General features: G+C 45.1%; 1 protein-coding gene across 4 annotated transcripts in view; it reads left to right on the top strand.

Annotated features, from left to right (window-relative positions):
* Positions 1–2199: 2199 nt before the first annotated feature.
* The window catches only part of ZDHHC3 (zinc finger DHHC-type palmitoyltransferase 3), a 34706-nt gene continuing 23381 nt past the window's right edge, over positions 2200–13524 (top strand). For 2 of the 4 annotated variants that reach the window (XM_063325363.1, XM_063325366.1), the window contains exon 1: positions 2387–2525. The gene's annotated coding sequence lies outside the window, so the exon portion shown is untranslated. Of the gene's footprint in view, positions 2329–2386; positions 2526–3138; positions 3339–13524 lie in introns of those variants that run through there. The other 2 variants (XM_063325364.1, XM_063325365.1) reach the window with 2 other exon arrangements.

Consider the following 13524-nt stretch of genomic DNA (forward strand, 5'->3'; position numbering starts at 1 on the left):
AGCAACCTGATCTAGTTAAAGGTGTCCCTGTTTACTGCAGGGGGGTTGGACTACGTGATCTTTAAACGTCCCTTCCAACCCAAACCATTCTGTGATTCTATGATAACGGCCGTTGCAGCCGCCGAGCAGGGAGCCCCGGTCGGGTTCTCGCCCCTTCACACGGGCAAGGTGGGGTGTAGAGCTGTTACACGCCCCGCAGAAGGCTCCGGCAGGGAGCGGTGCCTACCGAGCACCAAAACGCCCCCTCTGAGAAACACGCCTGTCGTTAAAGGGGCAGCTCCCGCCCTCGGTGCCCGGGTAAACGCTCCTGAGGGAGGTTGTGGAAAGACCCCGGTGCTTGGGGAGGGCCTGCGTTGGGGATAAACGCCGCAAGAAAAATGCGGAAATGCAGAGGGGTTTTTGTTTTGGTTTGGTTTTTTGGGGGTTTTTTTTTGGTTGTTGTCTTTTACCTCAGAGAAGGGTTCCGAGCGAGGTGCAGTGCAACGGGGCAGGTTGGTGCAGGAGCGGTGAAGGAACCAAATGCTCTCCTTAGGGAGAGCGTGGTTGGTCCTATGCCAGATATCCCTGGGAAAGGAGCATGGGAAATATAATTAAAAACTCATACTATATATTAAGACAATAATTAAGGGTTTGGTGGTGGTTTTTTTGACAGCCTTAATTGGAAGTTTCATAACAACAAGTGGTTAATGTAAGCCTCACACTTCTTTTGCACAGCTCTTGAGTATGATTTTCAAATTATTTTAAAAGTTGCTCTCTGGCTTCATGCTGATGCTGACGTGGATAAGAATGACACATGGCTTACAAAGATAATACGCCACGCTGCCGGAGTTTCTCCAGGCATTTCCAGCTCTCCTCTCCAGGACTCCTTGCTCAGTCAAGCGTTGCATGGAGCGTTTCTGGCTGTGCCTACTTGAGCTGTTGGTGTGATGCAGTGGGAGCAGATCAGAGAAGAGTGACAGACATTGCGGGAGGTTTTACTTTGGGCTGGTGCCGGTCTGGTCCCGTTAGTGGACTGCACATCCATTAGCAATTGGAGCAGAGCGGATGCATTTCTGGGGTGCACCCTGTGGCTTCTGAAAGGAGACTGGTTTCTGCACGCCGGGATTGTTGCGTGGGAATGGATCGATGACTGCTGCTCAGTGGGGAGAGCCAGTGGTGGAGCCCGGCGGAGCTGGGAGCCAAGGCTCGCTGCCCCTGAGGGGGTGAGCGGGGCCAGCCCTCCTTCCCCAAGGCAGGGGGTGCCAGGCAAAGGCATCGCCCATGCAGAAAAGGGGCCTGGTTGGAACTTTCTCCCTAAATAGTGCTGCCGTCCAACACAGATGGACCCTCTGTCTGACCCGCAGTGCGGTTCTTGTGTCTTCACGTTCCACAGCGTGAGCCAAACTCTGGTAAGGAGAGATTAGAAACTCCCTTGTGAAAGTGAATGCCTGACCTGAAATGAAGCATTGCTGCAGGTGCACCCAACAATTCCCACTGGGAGCATGGGGAGATGATGTTCTGCCTCCCAGCCCTGCCTAGCTCATGGGTGAGGCCACAGCTGCCAACAGTTCCAATTGCAAAGAAAGAGTTGTTTTATTTTTTTCTCTTTTTTTTTTTTCCCCCCCTCCCCTCTGCCATCCCATACTGGAGCCTACCAAAGTGAGTCAAATCCTCGCGTAGCCCAGAGGCCCAGATAGAAAATCTCATTTACACTTCAACGCCCGTTCTCCAAAGGCCAGAGAAGCCCGGGTCTGGCTCATTTTTCCTCAGGGACGGTAGCAAGCAAACCCTTGCTCAAAAAAGCGCTTCCTGGCGCTTCAATTTCCCACCTCCAACGGTGAAGGTTATCGGACAAAAAGGATGCTGGTTGTGTTGTTTTTCCTTATAATGAGGGCAAAGCAATGTTTTTCATTTACCCGGATGGTATAATGGATGGTATGCGTTAGCTGGAATAAAACCGGCCTGAGGGGGAACCCCCGGGAATGTGGAGATTTGCACCCCGCCATTAGCGCTGGAAGCAGCTACCTCGGAGCGGGGGGCGCCAACCGCGCCAGCCGAACCCGCCGACACCTGCAGCCGTGCAAGCCCCGTGTAAAGAAAATTACAAAACACCCCCAGAAAGGTGATATTTTTTCCCCTCACAAAAACCCGAACGTAACGCTACACGCCCCAGATGTAACTGCGCACCAGGCACCGGCGGGGCCGCTGCCCGCCCGTGGGCCGCGGAGCCCCCCGCGCCGCGCCCGGCGGCGGGGCGGGGAAGCAGGTCCGGGGTGCGCTGCCTGCCGCCGCCTCCGCTCACTTCCTGGTTCCTCCCGGCGGCCGCCCCACCTCCTCGCCGAGCTCAGCGTAAGGGGCGGCGGAGGAGGGCGGGCAGGCGGGAGGAAGCGCGGGGGGGTGGGGGGGGGTGGCCGGCTTTGCCGCTGCCGGGCGCGGGCTCCCCGGTGCGGCGGGGCTGGATGGGGCGCGGCGCCGCGCGGGGCAGCCGTGGCCGTGCGCGGCGCTGCGTGGCGGCGTGCGCCGGACCGGCGGCGGCGGCCTGTGGGGTAGGTGGTGCGACTGACAGCGGGGGTGTGTGTGAGGGGAAGGGGGTGGCCCGCTGCCGCCGCCGCGCCCGTGGGGGGCCGGGGAAGCGGGAGCGGCCATCCCGCCGCCGGGGCTGAGGCGGGGACCGCGCTTGCCGCCGGCGCCGCGCCACCAACCGCCTTCCTCCCGCCCCGGCCCTGCCGGTGCGCCCCGCGTTAGCCCCTTCGTGGTGCGGGTGGCGCGGCCGGGCGAGGGCCGCACGGGGCCCCGCTTCCCTCCGCCGGGGCCCCGGGCGAGGGGCTGGGCGTGCGGGAGCGGGGGTCGCGTCCCGCAGCGGCGTCTCCCGGAGCCCTTGTGGGTCGGCAAAGGAGAGGTGGGCTCCCGCTCGCCCCCTCCTGCTCCGCCGGCTTCCAGCCCTGGGCTTTAAATACTGCGAGGCTGAAGGTGTTAAATAATACCGGGCTAAAGACGTGATTTAGGGCTGCGTCGGGGGCCGTGCGGAGCAGCGTAACGTCCCCTCGGTAGGAAATTTAAACTCGGAGCCTCCAGCAATGTCGCCGGGGTTCTGTGGTCTCCTGCTGGGTTGCAGTGGTGAAACGAGGGTCCTGTGGTCTCCTGCTGGGTTGCAGTGGTGAAACGAGGGTCCTGTAATCCGCTCCTGCGTTGCAGCGATGGAACGTGCTCGCCCGAGTGGCCGGAGGGGACCCTCCGGCTTCAGAGGTGTCCGTGGTCACCCGGCGCTTGGCTGCAGCTGTGTCCGATGGGGGACCGTAGGGCAGCTGCGACTTAAACATCAGGAGTGATCCGTGTGGAAACCATGGTGCTGCGCTGTGGTAGGTTTAGTGGAAAAGGATGTATGTCAATAGAAGGCAATCCAGGGTGTTGTTAAACAGCAGCTTCTGAGTATTACTGAAGCATTTCTGAAATTTTAGGAAGAAGCTGGTGCTGGCTCATTAGAAAATAATCTTCAAGAAAACACCAGCACGGGGGAAGAGGCAGCAGTCTGGTGGCTGATGCCAGTGTGCCAGTGAGGGATGCTGCATGGACAGCAGAGCTCGGTTAGATTTCTTTTCCTTGATCCTGATTCAGAAAGGATAAATTGTATTTTTCAGCATGCAAGAGAGAAAATCGTGTGCCAGAGTCCTGACACAGCAAAGGTGTGCAAACATCAGATCTGTGGGAAAGGAGCCCAAATTCAGATGGTCGTTCTGATACAGCGGAATCACAGAGAAGGGGCTGGCGGGGTGCAGTGGGTGACTGCTCCCGATGCCTGGTGGCGTAGATAGCAAGGCGTTAGTGAGTACCATGTTTTTCTTTGCTTACTGAAAGCAACAAATAATTCTTTTGTATAGCGTTGTAGGCGTTCCAGTGATAACAGTCATCATAAGGGGAGCCACGCGTTAATTCATGTGTCTTTAAAAATGCAGCTCTGCATGCAATAAAGATCCAGTCCTTCAAACGCTACGACTCTGTCAGCGAAGCTCTTGGTGCTGTCTCACTGTTGCAATAGTATTTGTCATACTGATGTGAGCTGCTTGTGGTAGTAAGTTGTGCCTGACTGAATGCCCATTGAAATTTAGAAGGTGTGACCAGGAGCTCTGTGCGGTTAGAGGCTTATAAAAGGACAAATGTAAGGTCTGCCTAAAAGCTGAAATATTTGTTGCAACATTTAACACCTCCTGGGTATTTTTGTGTACGTTTCTCCTTCCTTTTTAGTTTTCATTTTAAGTATTGTACTCACAGACAGGGTGTGTATTTCTGTTTCAAATTGCTTGTTTGGTAGTAGACAAAAAAGTCAAAATGTAATTTAATGCAGCTATTGGGAGTAGGTTGCAGGAAGTTGAGTGCTTAATTCCTTGGCAGATGCCAGTCATCTGTGCCTAAGTACTTAACCTGTCTTTTCTGGACAGTTTCTTTTGTCTCAGCAAAGGGGAGCAGTTGACAGTATGCGTGTAGCCTGGGCAATGGTAACTCAACTTTGGTGAATCTCTTTTTTCTTATCTAATATGAATTTACTTTTCTTGATGGGTGGGTTGCTGTGCATCTCCAACAGATCAGGAGCTAACAGTGTCGCATAGTCAATGTAGGTTAAACCCATGGGTTGCATTATTTCAGGGAAACTTGCTCGTGCAGCCATTTCCCATACATCTATAATGGGATCTCTATCCTGTAGAGAAGACTGCAGGGTAGGTGGTGGGTACCCACGGTGGTGTCAGTCTGAAAATGGCTTGGCTGTAGCTCAGCCAGTCTCTGCGCATGTTAATTGACTGAGCTTATGGTTTTCTCTGGCCCCTCTGTGGTGTAGACATGACCTTTTACTTAAACTGTATTCCAGAATATCACCTTAAGTATTTCTGCCTACCTGAGAGGAGACAGCAGGTAATGTAAAATATGACAAGATAGAAAAGCTTGTTGTCAGTTTTTATTGTCCCTGTCCTGCGTTTAGCTGGTTGAAGCAAATGAGATGTGAAGGATGGTACCTGGAACATGGTAGGTGACTTGTGCTTGTAACTAACCTGAAACTTAAGGTTGCTTTAGGGAAAATGAGAAGTTAAAGCTTTCCTAATTAGAGCTGCCTATTTCCTGGGTTGTGCAGACAACAAGAAAAAAAGATAGCCTGTAACTTGACTGGAGCTGCAGTGCAGCAAGTCTGCCAGTAACGCTTCACACACCGTCCTTTTCAGAAGGAGTCCAAAAGAGTGAGCCAGCTTGCCTCCGCAGGCTCTGGGTGCCAAAGCCTCCTCATCCAGCAGCAGTTCCCAGATAGGGAGGTGCAAGGTGTTAAAGGCAAGGTGCAGTGAGGTACTCTTACTCCACAGGAGTGCTGGCAGGTTAACTCCTTTCGCCTGCTTCTGGCTATGCCCCCCAGGGTGAGGGGGTGCTTGGGAATGCTTCTGGCGTCTGGAGAGAGATTTATCTAGGTTTATAGCCCTGTATATAAACCTAGATATAGGTTTTGCCCCACCAGGTTACAAGGTGTCTGTACAGAACCAGTGCTGTTACAGGAGAAGGAGCAGGAGTGCAAGGAGGGGGGAAAAAAAAAAAGCAGAGGATAGGGGTAGGAAAGTAAGGAAATGAGAAGGAAAGTTACAGCAGCAGGGTTCAGCTAAAAAACATTGGGAATTGCTGTTCCAGGAGCTGTAATAGCAAGTAAAACAAGGACACAGAAAACTCAGTGTTAATACCCTTGGACAAGAGAGGAATGTTGAATGGGAGGAAACGCAAGGCCCTTGTTGATGCTTTTGCTGCTGGCCCAGTGGTGGATGGCGTGTTTGTGAAGTTCAGCTGTGCGTTTTGCAATAATGCAGAACTGACAGGGGTGACCAATCTGAAACGTGGTGCAGCATGCAGAAGTTAAAACGAAGGGGCTCAAGTTGAAACAGTAAGAGTGAACAAAGGTAAATAAGTATGCTATTTAAAAAAAAAAAAAAAGAAAAAAGAGAAGAAAAAAAAAAAAGAAACATTTACAGTCCTAGTGGGAAGGCAGTAGTACCATACCACAGATAAAGAGAGATCAGAGGGCTATAGCAGGCAATACAGAGAGATAGTAATGTGATATACATCTTTTTTTCTTTGCATTAACTACTTGAATCACTGATGTCCAATATAGCATAGAATAGATAAGCAATATACTGTGTATTGCAGTTAGTCTGCTCTCCAACTCTCAGTATGTTGAAGGGTAACACAGAAGGATTTACACACAAAAATTCTATTTTTTTTATAGAGACAGGGCTCCCTTGTGCTTGCTAATGCAACAGTGAGCAAAACAAGAAGTACTTAGTTTGCCAACTCAGAAGTTCTTTTACTACATTTCAAAAGCTTTAACATACAGCAACTTTGAACCTGCAGGTTTTTCCAGTTCTCTGAAATAGCAGCGTAGGTTTCTTCTAGGCTAACTCTTAACATCGCAAAGGTGTATCATGACAGTCGTGATTTTAACTTCAGGCATTTTCACAACAGAGGTGATAATTTTTTGGTCCCTGTTTTATTAATGTGCTATTTTAATGTATGCCCTGTGTCTTTCTGTATTTGGTTTAGATACCTGCTTAGGTGTAGTATTTAGATTTAAAGTCTTAAATGCCTAACCTCCTTCATACCCATATCTTCCCTATCCCTATATGGTAGGGAAGAAGTGTAGACTACACGTAGCGGTATAAAATACAGGGAGACAGTGACTTGTTCATGCTGGTGAAGGGGGGAGGCTGTAGCAGGCAAGAGCCAAATCCTGGGTTAGATTATCTGAGTGAAAAGGTATGTCTTGATAGTTAAGGTGCTCTTTCTACCTTGAAAGATAATATTCAGAATATTTTTTTTAGACTAGGATGGTTCTGCCAGCTTCTTGTTACGACTAAAACTTTAAAGCTGCAACTCTTTTGTGCTTCTCTGGAAAATATATTCCTTATGCCATGGCCATGAAAATAGTGTAGTTTTTAGAACGGATGCTGAAAATAATACCAGTTCTATAAACAAACTTCTCCCTTGAATTTTTGTCTAAACCCCCCCTTAAAAAAAAAAAAAAGTTGATACAGGGCAAACTGAGAATTTAAATTCCCATAATCCAGTGGTTTGCTGTTTTGAGTCCTGAGTCAGCATCAAAATTGCAAAGCTGTCTAGGAGACCGGGACAGCTTCTCCTGTTTTGTCTCTCATAAGGCTGTCTATTCAGGATAACTGCAATGCTGTGGGAAAGCACGGCACCCCCATTTGTTGTTTTCTGTTTCCCAGTGCAGTCCCTGCTGTAAGATTGCTCTTCCCTTCCAGTACTTATTCCAGATAGGTGGCAATGCCACAAAGCTGGTTTGTATTTATATGTTCAGGATTAATTTTTCTCTTTTTACATAGGTTAAGTAGCTCGTGTGTATTTAGTCTATTGGGAAACTGTACGATTGAAGTGACAGAATTTCTCTGTTGCCCTTGCAGCTCTGATAGCCGTAAGTTATTTTGTAATGGTTCGTGCTTAATGACAGTTTTATGGAACACCTGCCATCTCTGTGGCTTTTTCATCAAAAGCTTTTTGAGACCACTTACCTTGTGATCAGACCAAGTCAGATGAGAGCCTGACCTTAGCCTCTGTTGCCCCTGTGACTTGTGTCCTGTTCCTAGACCTTGCCCCAATTTTGTCACTCATCCATAGTGGCACGGTGTCTCTGTACCTTGGACAATGTCTTTGTCTCCTCTCCTTTGCCCAGGCTGGCAGCTGACAGGCCCTGTAGGTGGGAGTGCAATCACTTACCAGATAACTCAGACTCTTAGGTCAGTCTTTATGGCGTTATAATTTATTTATACAATACATATCCATTAGTTAAACAGAAACAATATAGACATTAACCAGGAAGCTGTTACCATCTGTCCCGAGAGATTACATGCCGCAAACATTAGCATAGGAGAAAACTATGTTTTTAATTGAGAAAATGTAACCTTGTTTTCCTTACAGTTCTACTAATGTAATTCCTCTGGCGCTGTTGAAGTTAGTTCCTGTTTGCACTGATGTAAATGAGAAGAGAACTGTGAGGTTTGTGCCTTATGTGGCTGTGTCTCTCTTGAGCCTGTCAGTCTCAGCCCGATCCAGATCCTCAGGATGGAGTTTCTAGACCTGACAGGTGTCTTTGAGGTAATTTCTACCTCCTCTTACTCTCCTCAGGGAGAAGTTCCCTCTACATATTCATGCTCCTGTTCAAACCTATTCTTCAGGAATGCAGGACTCCAATTAAGTCTTCCCCTCTAATAAAATGTTTCTAATAAAAGTAATAAAAGTGTGAATTTAGTGTGATCCGTTTTTAATAAGGTCTTGTTTGTGCATGGCCTTTTCAAAATAATAAATAAATTAAAAATAATAAATGATGATCCATCAAAGCACTTAATGATGTAAACCGTTTTCTAAACTGTGACTATAAAGCAACATTGTAAAATAGCCATTTACTCCCTTCATGTGTAGAAAAAAGTTATAACTGGTTTATGGTCTGGTTTTTGTGTGCTCTCTTTCCCCCTTTCCAAGGCAGGTAATCCAAGCCTGAGCATTTAAGCTCAGAAAAACACAGGTTCATTTTAAACTCTGTAATTTTTTAAGGTTATTTTTAATGCATTTAATATAATTCACACTGATTTCTTTATGTCATTTTTCTTCAGTAAGGGAAGAGAAACCATTGAAATTGCATGACTTCAGTAGCCAAAGGGTTCAGGGGAATCAGAGATGTTTGTGAGCTTCTTGCTAAAAGCAAATGTGTTGCTGGTAACATAGTACTTAGGCTGAAACTGTACCACTTAATATGGCCTGAATTCCCAGAAGAAAAATGAAAAATTGTCTTCACTAGGCTTAATCCTGTTAACGCTGCTTCTGGGGTGGCTGGAGTAGGGCTAGCAGTACTCACTTTGCCCTGTGACATTTTCATCTGAGTCATCGGATGTCCCGTCAGAGCAGAACTAAGCCCTGTGCCTGATCGTTCCCTGTTGCTTTTGCCATTTTAACCCTAGAGGAGTAGTTTTTGACCTGTTTGGCCTTTTGAATTGAGGTTAGGTTTGTTTTGTTAGGGTTTTTTTGGTCTGGTGTTTGTTTTTGTTTTTTGGGTTTTTTTAACCACATGTGGAATCCCAAAAATATTCCAATGGAAGTACAGCTCCCTATAGCAAATTTAAGGCTGCTAATAATAGGCTTGCTTTTTTTAGCTGCCTTTCACAGACCTGTTAGAAATGTCCCATTGACCCTCCAGGGTTTTGTAAACCAAGGGTTGGAAGCTGATGGGTAGCTGGATGAATCTGCAGGAGACTGCCAAAAAATCTCAGCGTAGCTGGGCTGTTTTGTTCCAGTCCTGATGATCAGATAAAGCTTTTTTAGGCCTTGCAGAAGCCATTAAGAAAAAAAAAATATATGAATGCTGATATTTCCTTGTTATCCCTGCTAGAGCTTTCTTTGGCCAGTTTTGACAGGCTGCTTGTTAGATTTTGGCTGTATGAAAGGAGATGCGAAGCACAGGTAAATGTGAATTAGAAACACACTTTTTCTCATTTCTGTTGCAAAGGAAGATTAAATATGCAATGTTTTAATCAATGCAGTTTTGTGGACATAAAAAAATGAAATAAACTTCAAAATGAGCTCTCTTGCAGTTTTAATCTATCTGTCTGTCTGGGGTTTGTTGGTTTTATTTAAAGGGACATCCTGTCCTGTGGATGTAGATCGCCTAGTTTAGCCGTCATGAATAGAACATAACTAGTTATATATATGTTTGCTTCCTTTTGATGGTGATAAAAAAATTAACTTTAGTGTTGTTTGCCAGCTCTCAAAATACTGTCAATGAACTTTGTTCTGTGCATGTCATAAAAATTGTTCTGAAGTATCTCTTTAAAGTGTATAAAAACCCAAATTGAAAACGTCGGAAAATGCACATTTTCTGCCTTGGTCTCATTCTTTTTTTTTCTTTTTTTTTTTCTTTTTTTTTTTAGAATTGTTTTCATGTAGTTGTCAGAACTTGAAATTCACGTAGTTTATATGACAAAATGTAATTACCTTCTTCCCAAAGTTTAATGTTAATGGACTTCTAATAGAGGAAATGATTGCAATGTGCATAGTGATACTGTAGTTTTGCAAGTCGTACCCGTGTGCTTGACTTCACTAGCATGAGTAATTACATGAAAATCAGCTGGGTGACGATGAAGATGGCGTTAAGCTTGGTATAAGTTTTATAACTTCAGAACCTCAGGTAGCTTTCAGGTACACGTTGGGTGAAGGCCCCCATCATTCGTTAGTTCATTCTTAATGCATTGATTGGTGGTCACAGGCCATTAAAAAATAGGTTTTTGACACGGCTTATGTCAGGTCAAAAGACAGTTACTTCATTTTTATAGGGTGTAATAGCATATTGTAAATGTTCATTGTAGCAGGAAGCGGATTTTAATTTGTTTTATTTGCATTTCTAATGTGTGTATTACATGTTTTTTTTGGTTATTCCTGCAATGCCAAATGCCTTCCAGATAAAAAAGAAGAAAAGGTCTTTGCTCTGTCATGTCGTTAACCTAAATTGATTTGTGTGTTGTCATTGTGTCTCACACTTACCTAGCGGCCTCTCTTGTAGCCTGACACCATGATTAAGTCCTTAAGCCCTTCGCCTTCATTGTTTACGTATTGTTTGCTCCAGAGCAGGCGGGATGGACGTATTCCATCTGTGTGTTATAAATTAAGTTCATGTGCAGCATGATTCAAGGGCAGGCTGGTTAGGGCAAGTTACGGCTTCCTCCCCCCTACAGTCTTTTTTGGGGGGTATTGTTTATATGAAAATACCAGGTTGGGCAACATAAACAAAAACAGATGTTTCTGTATGTAAGAACAAGGAATTAAAAAAAAACCAACAAAACAAAACAAACCCAAAACCAAACCAGGTCATGTAGAAGAGAAGCTGAGACTCCAAGCTCCTGCAACTTGACTCTAAGTTAATGTACACTAAAACACATATGTATTTCTCAAATAATGAGTGGTGTTTATGTACTGATTACCAATTTTTTGTTTTGTCGCCTGATGATGCCTCTAAAGCAAGCATTAAATAACTAAGTGCATTAAGTAACACATTTGTGCTCCAGCCAGAAGTCAGAATTGGAGGCCTGAGCTGTATCCTCTTAACCGTGTCTTTGCTGCACTGCAGAGATGAGTCCCCAGACTTTCAGACTGAGGTGCCTCAAGGCTCCTTCCAGTTTCTCCTTAAACAGTCCCACAGCAATAGCTCCTTTTTTTTTTTTTTTCCAATTTATCTCAATAATAATTCTGAGAGCAAGCTGTAGAACTCTTATTGGAGTGAAACCACTTCCTGCATTTACAAGAGAGATGAATTTTTATTTGACTGCTGGAGCGTGCTGTTCAGGACTAAACCCACAGTTTTAATCACTATGTATTTGTCTAGCTTTCAGTCAGTCTCTACTAATACTGACCTTAAGGTGACTTTTCAAACTAATTCCTCTGTTAAATATGAGTTTGCTTTTCCTGTGACCATTTCATTCCTTTGCTTTGGGAAACAAAACCTCAGGAGGGGAAAAAAAAAAAGGCTCAGAGTCTAGACAAAAAATCCTAAAAGTTTGTGTTCAGGACTATCCCAGCTTGTTACTGCACCTGATCTGTCAAGTCTAAGGCATTTGTTTGAAAATCAAACACCTAAATTACTGTTTTCTTTCTTATTTTTTAGTGCAATATGATGTTACTGTCAACTAAACATTGTTGTCAGGCATGAGTCTTTAATTGTGTCAGCTTTATTTTGAGCTGGCAAACCAGCATAACAATTTTAATGAGATTATTAAATAATGCAGTGAAGGTTAACCTGTTTCCTTGGGGGAGGGGAGGGACCGAGTCTTTAAAATGCTTGTGAAGTCTGTGTGAATGTAGGAAAACGTAAGCATCCTTACAGAAATTGTGGAAAAAATGGGGAAAAGATATGGATTTACTAGTAGGTGTAGATTTATCTGAATTTAGACCACCGGATTGTTTGGGCAATCACTGTTTCTGAAAACTATATAGCTTGTCTCCCTGAGTACCAGGAGCCAGGAGGCTAAATTATAGCTCTGGTTAAAATACAAAGTAATTACAATGTGGGATGTGAGTTTTGTGAATGAGGTGGAGAAGGTTTTTTGTTTGGTTTTGTTGTGTTTTTTTTCTTGCCAAAGTAAATGACATCCGCACGTGCACATCTTTATCTTGATTTTTCTGTTCTGTGTGAGGTATGTACGAATATAAGACTGATGCGCTTTGACGTTAACCCATGCGACTTTCTTCAGATTAGTAAAACATCTTAAGCTCTCTCACTTGGCAGCATACTAAATGCTCAAAGCGGGAATATAAGAAAATACGTAATTCTCCTAGTTTATTTATACCAGTTATGTTAGAAAACAAACATTGTAAATGGTCTGGTTCATCCACTTCTGTTCACCTAGAAACTTTGCGCTCCTGTCTTTTGCCGCTGACTGTGGCAGTAGCAGTTCCAGCCACCTCTCTTCCGTGTCACTTGCACTAACGTGCACAAGCTCTCATCGCTTCTGTGCTTGGATGTAATTAACCATCCTGCTCATTCACAACCTTAATCTTTGGCTGTGAAACACTACTCGTCTTCTCTGAACTTGGTCCTCTTGAAATAACAACTAGAAAGCAAGCTACTGTCTCTTTATAGTGCAATACAGCAATAGTGTCTCCATTTAGGTCGGTGTTACGCAAAATAGAGCTTTCCCCTTGTATTAGACAGAACGTAGCCATATAAGTTTTGAGAGAAGTTTAAAGTCCTCGGTACTTTTGTGATCCTCTCACTATCTTTTCTATAAAATTTATCCGTTTTGTCTAGGCAACAGCATCAGTTTTTTAACAATTAAACTCAAAAATAGCTTCAGTATGAAGTTTTGGCAGAAAACATAACTCATGGTGAACATTGTCTCCCTTTCTCTGAATTAAAATGGAAAAATGCACTCTATTTTTCGCAAAGCAGTGAGAATTATCCTTACATGTTGAAATATGAGGAGTTTGAACCCTTCTGTAAGGTTATATGCAATTAAATATATTTGGTAGTAAAATCAGTGTATCCATTTTTGTACGAGGTGGGTCTTTATGTAGAGGTTGAGGTATTTTTTGAGCACTTAAGCCTTGTGCAAATACTCTGTTAGGAAGTATCTTTGGAAGAAGTTGCTGGGTGTATCAAGAGCCGCTTTCAAAGCGTAGCGTTCCAGGTGTGCTCTAACTTTGAGTGGTGTAGACTCAAGGTGCAGATCGATTGATCCCCTGCCAAAGTCTTATGAGCACCGTTTTGTTTTGTTTTGTTTTCTCAAATGCCCACGTTTGGTAAGAGTTACATTGAGACTGCAGTAACTGCTGTGCATACCTGGGGTAGTACAGTTTCTGGCTCCGAGATGGACCTCACCTTCTGGGTGGACGAAGTGCCTGCAGAGACGGAGAGGACAGGGCAATGGCAGCAAATGTCACGTTAGTGCCCTTATTGCAGTGGAGTGGACTTGGCTAGGAATGCTAAAGGGGAGGTAAAATGAGTGCCGTTGAGGGATGGAG

This window comes from Chroicocephalus ridibundus, chromosome 2 (assembly GCF_963924245.1).
Source record: "Chroicocephalus ridibundus chromosome 2, bChrRid1.1, whole genome shotgun sequence".
NCBI classification, from domain to species: Eukaryota; Metazoa; Chordata; class Aves; order Charadriiformes; family Laridae; genus Chroicocephalus; species Chroicocephalus ridibundus.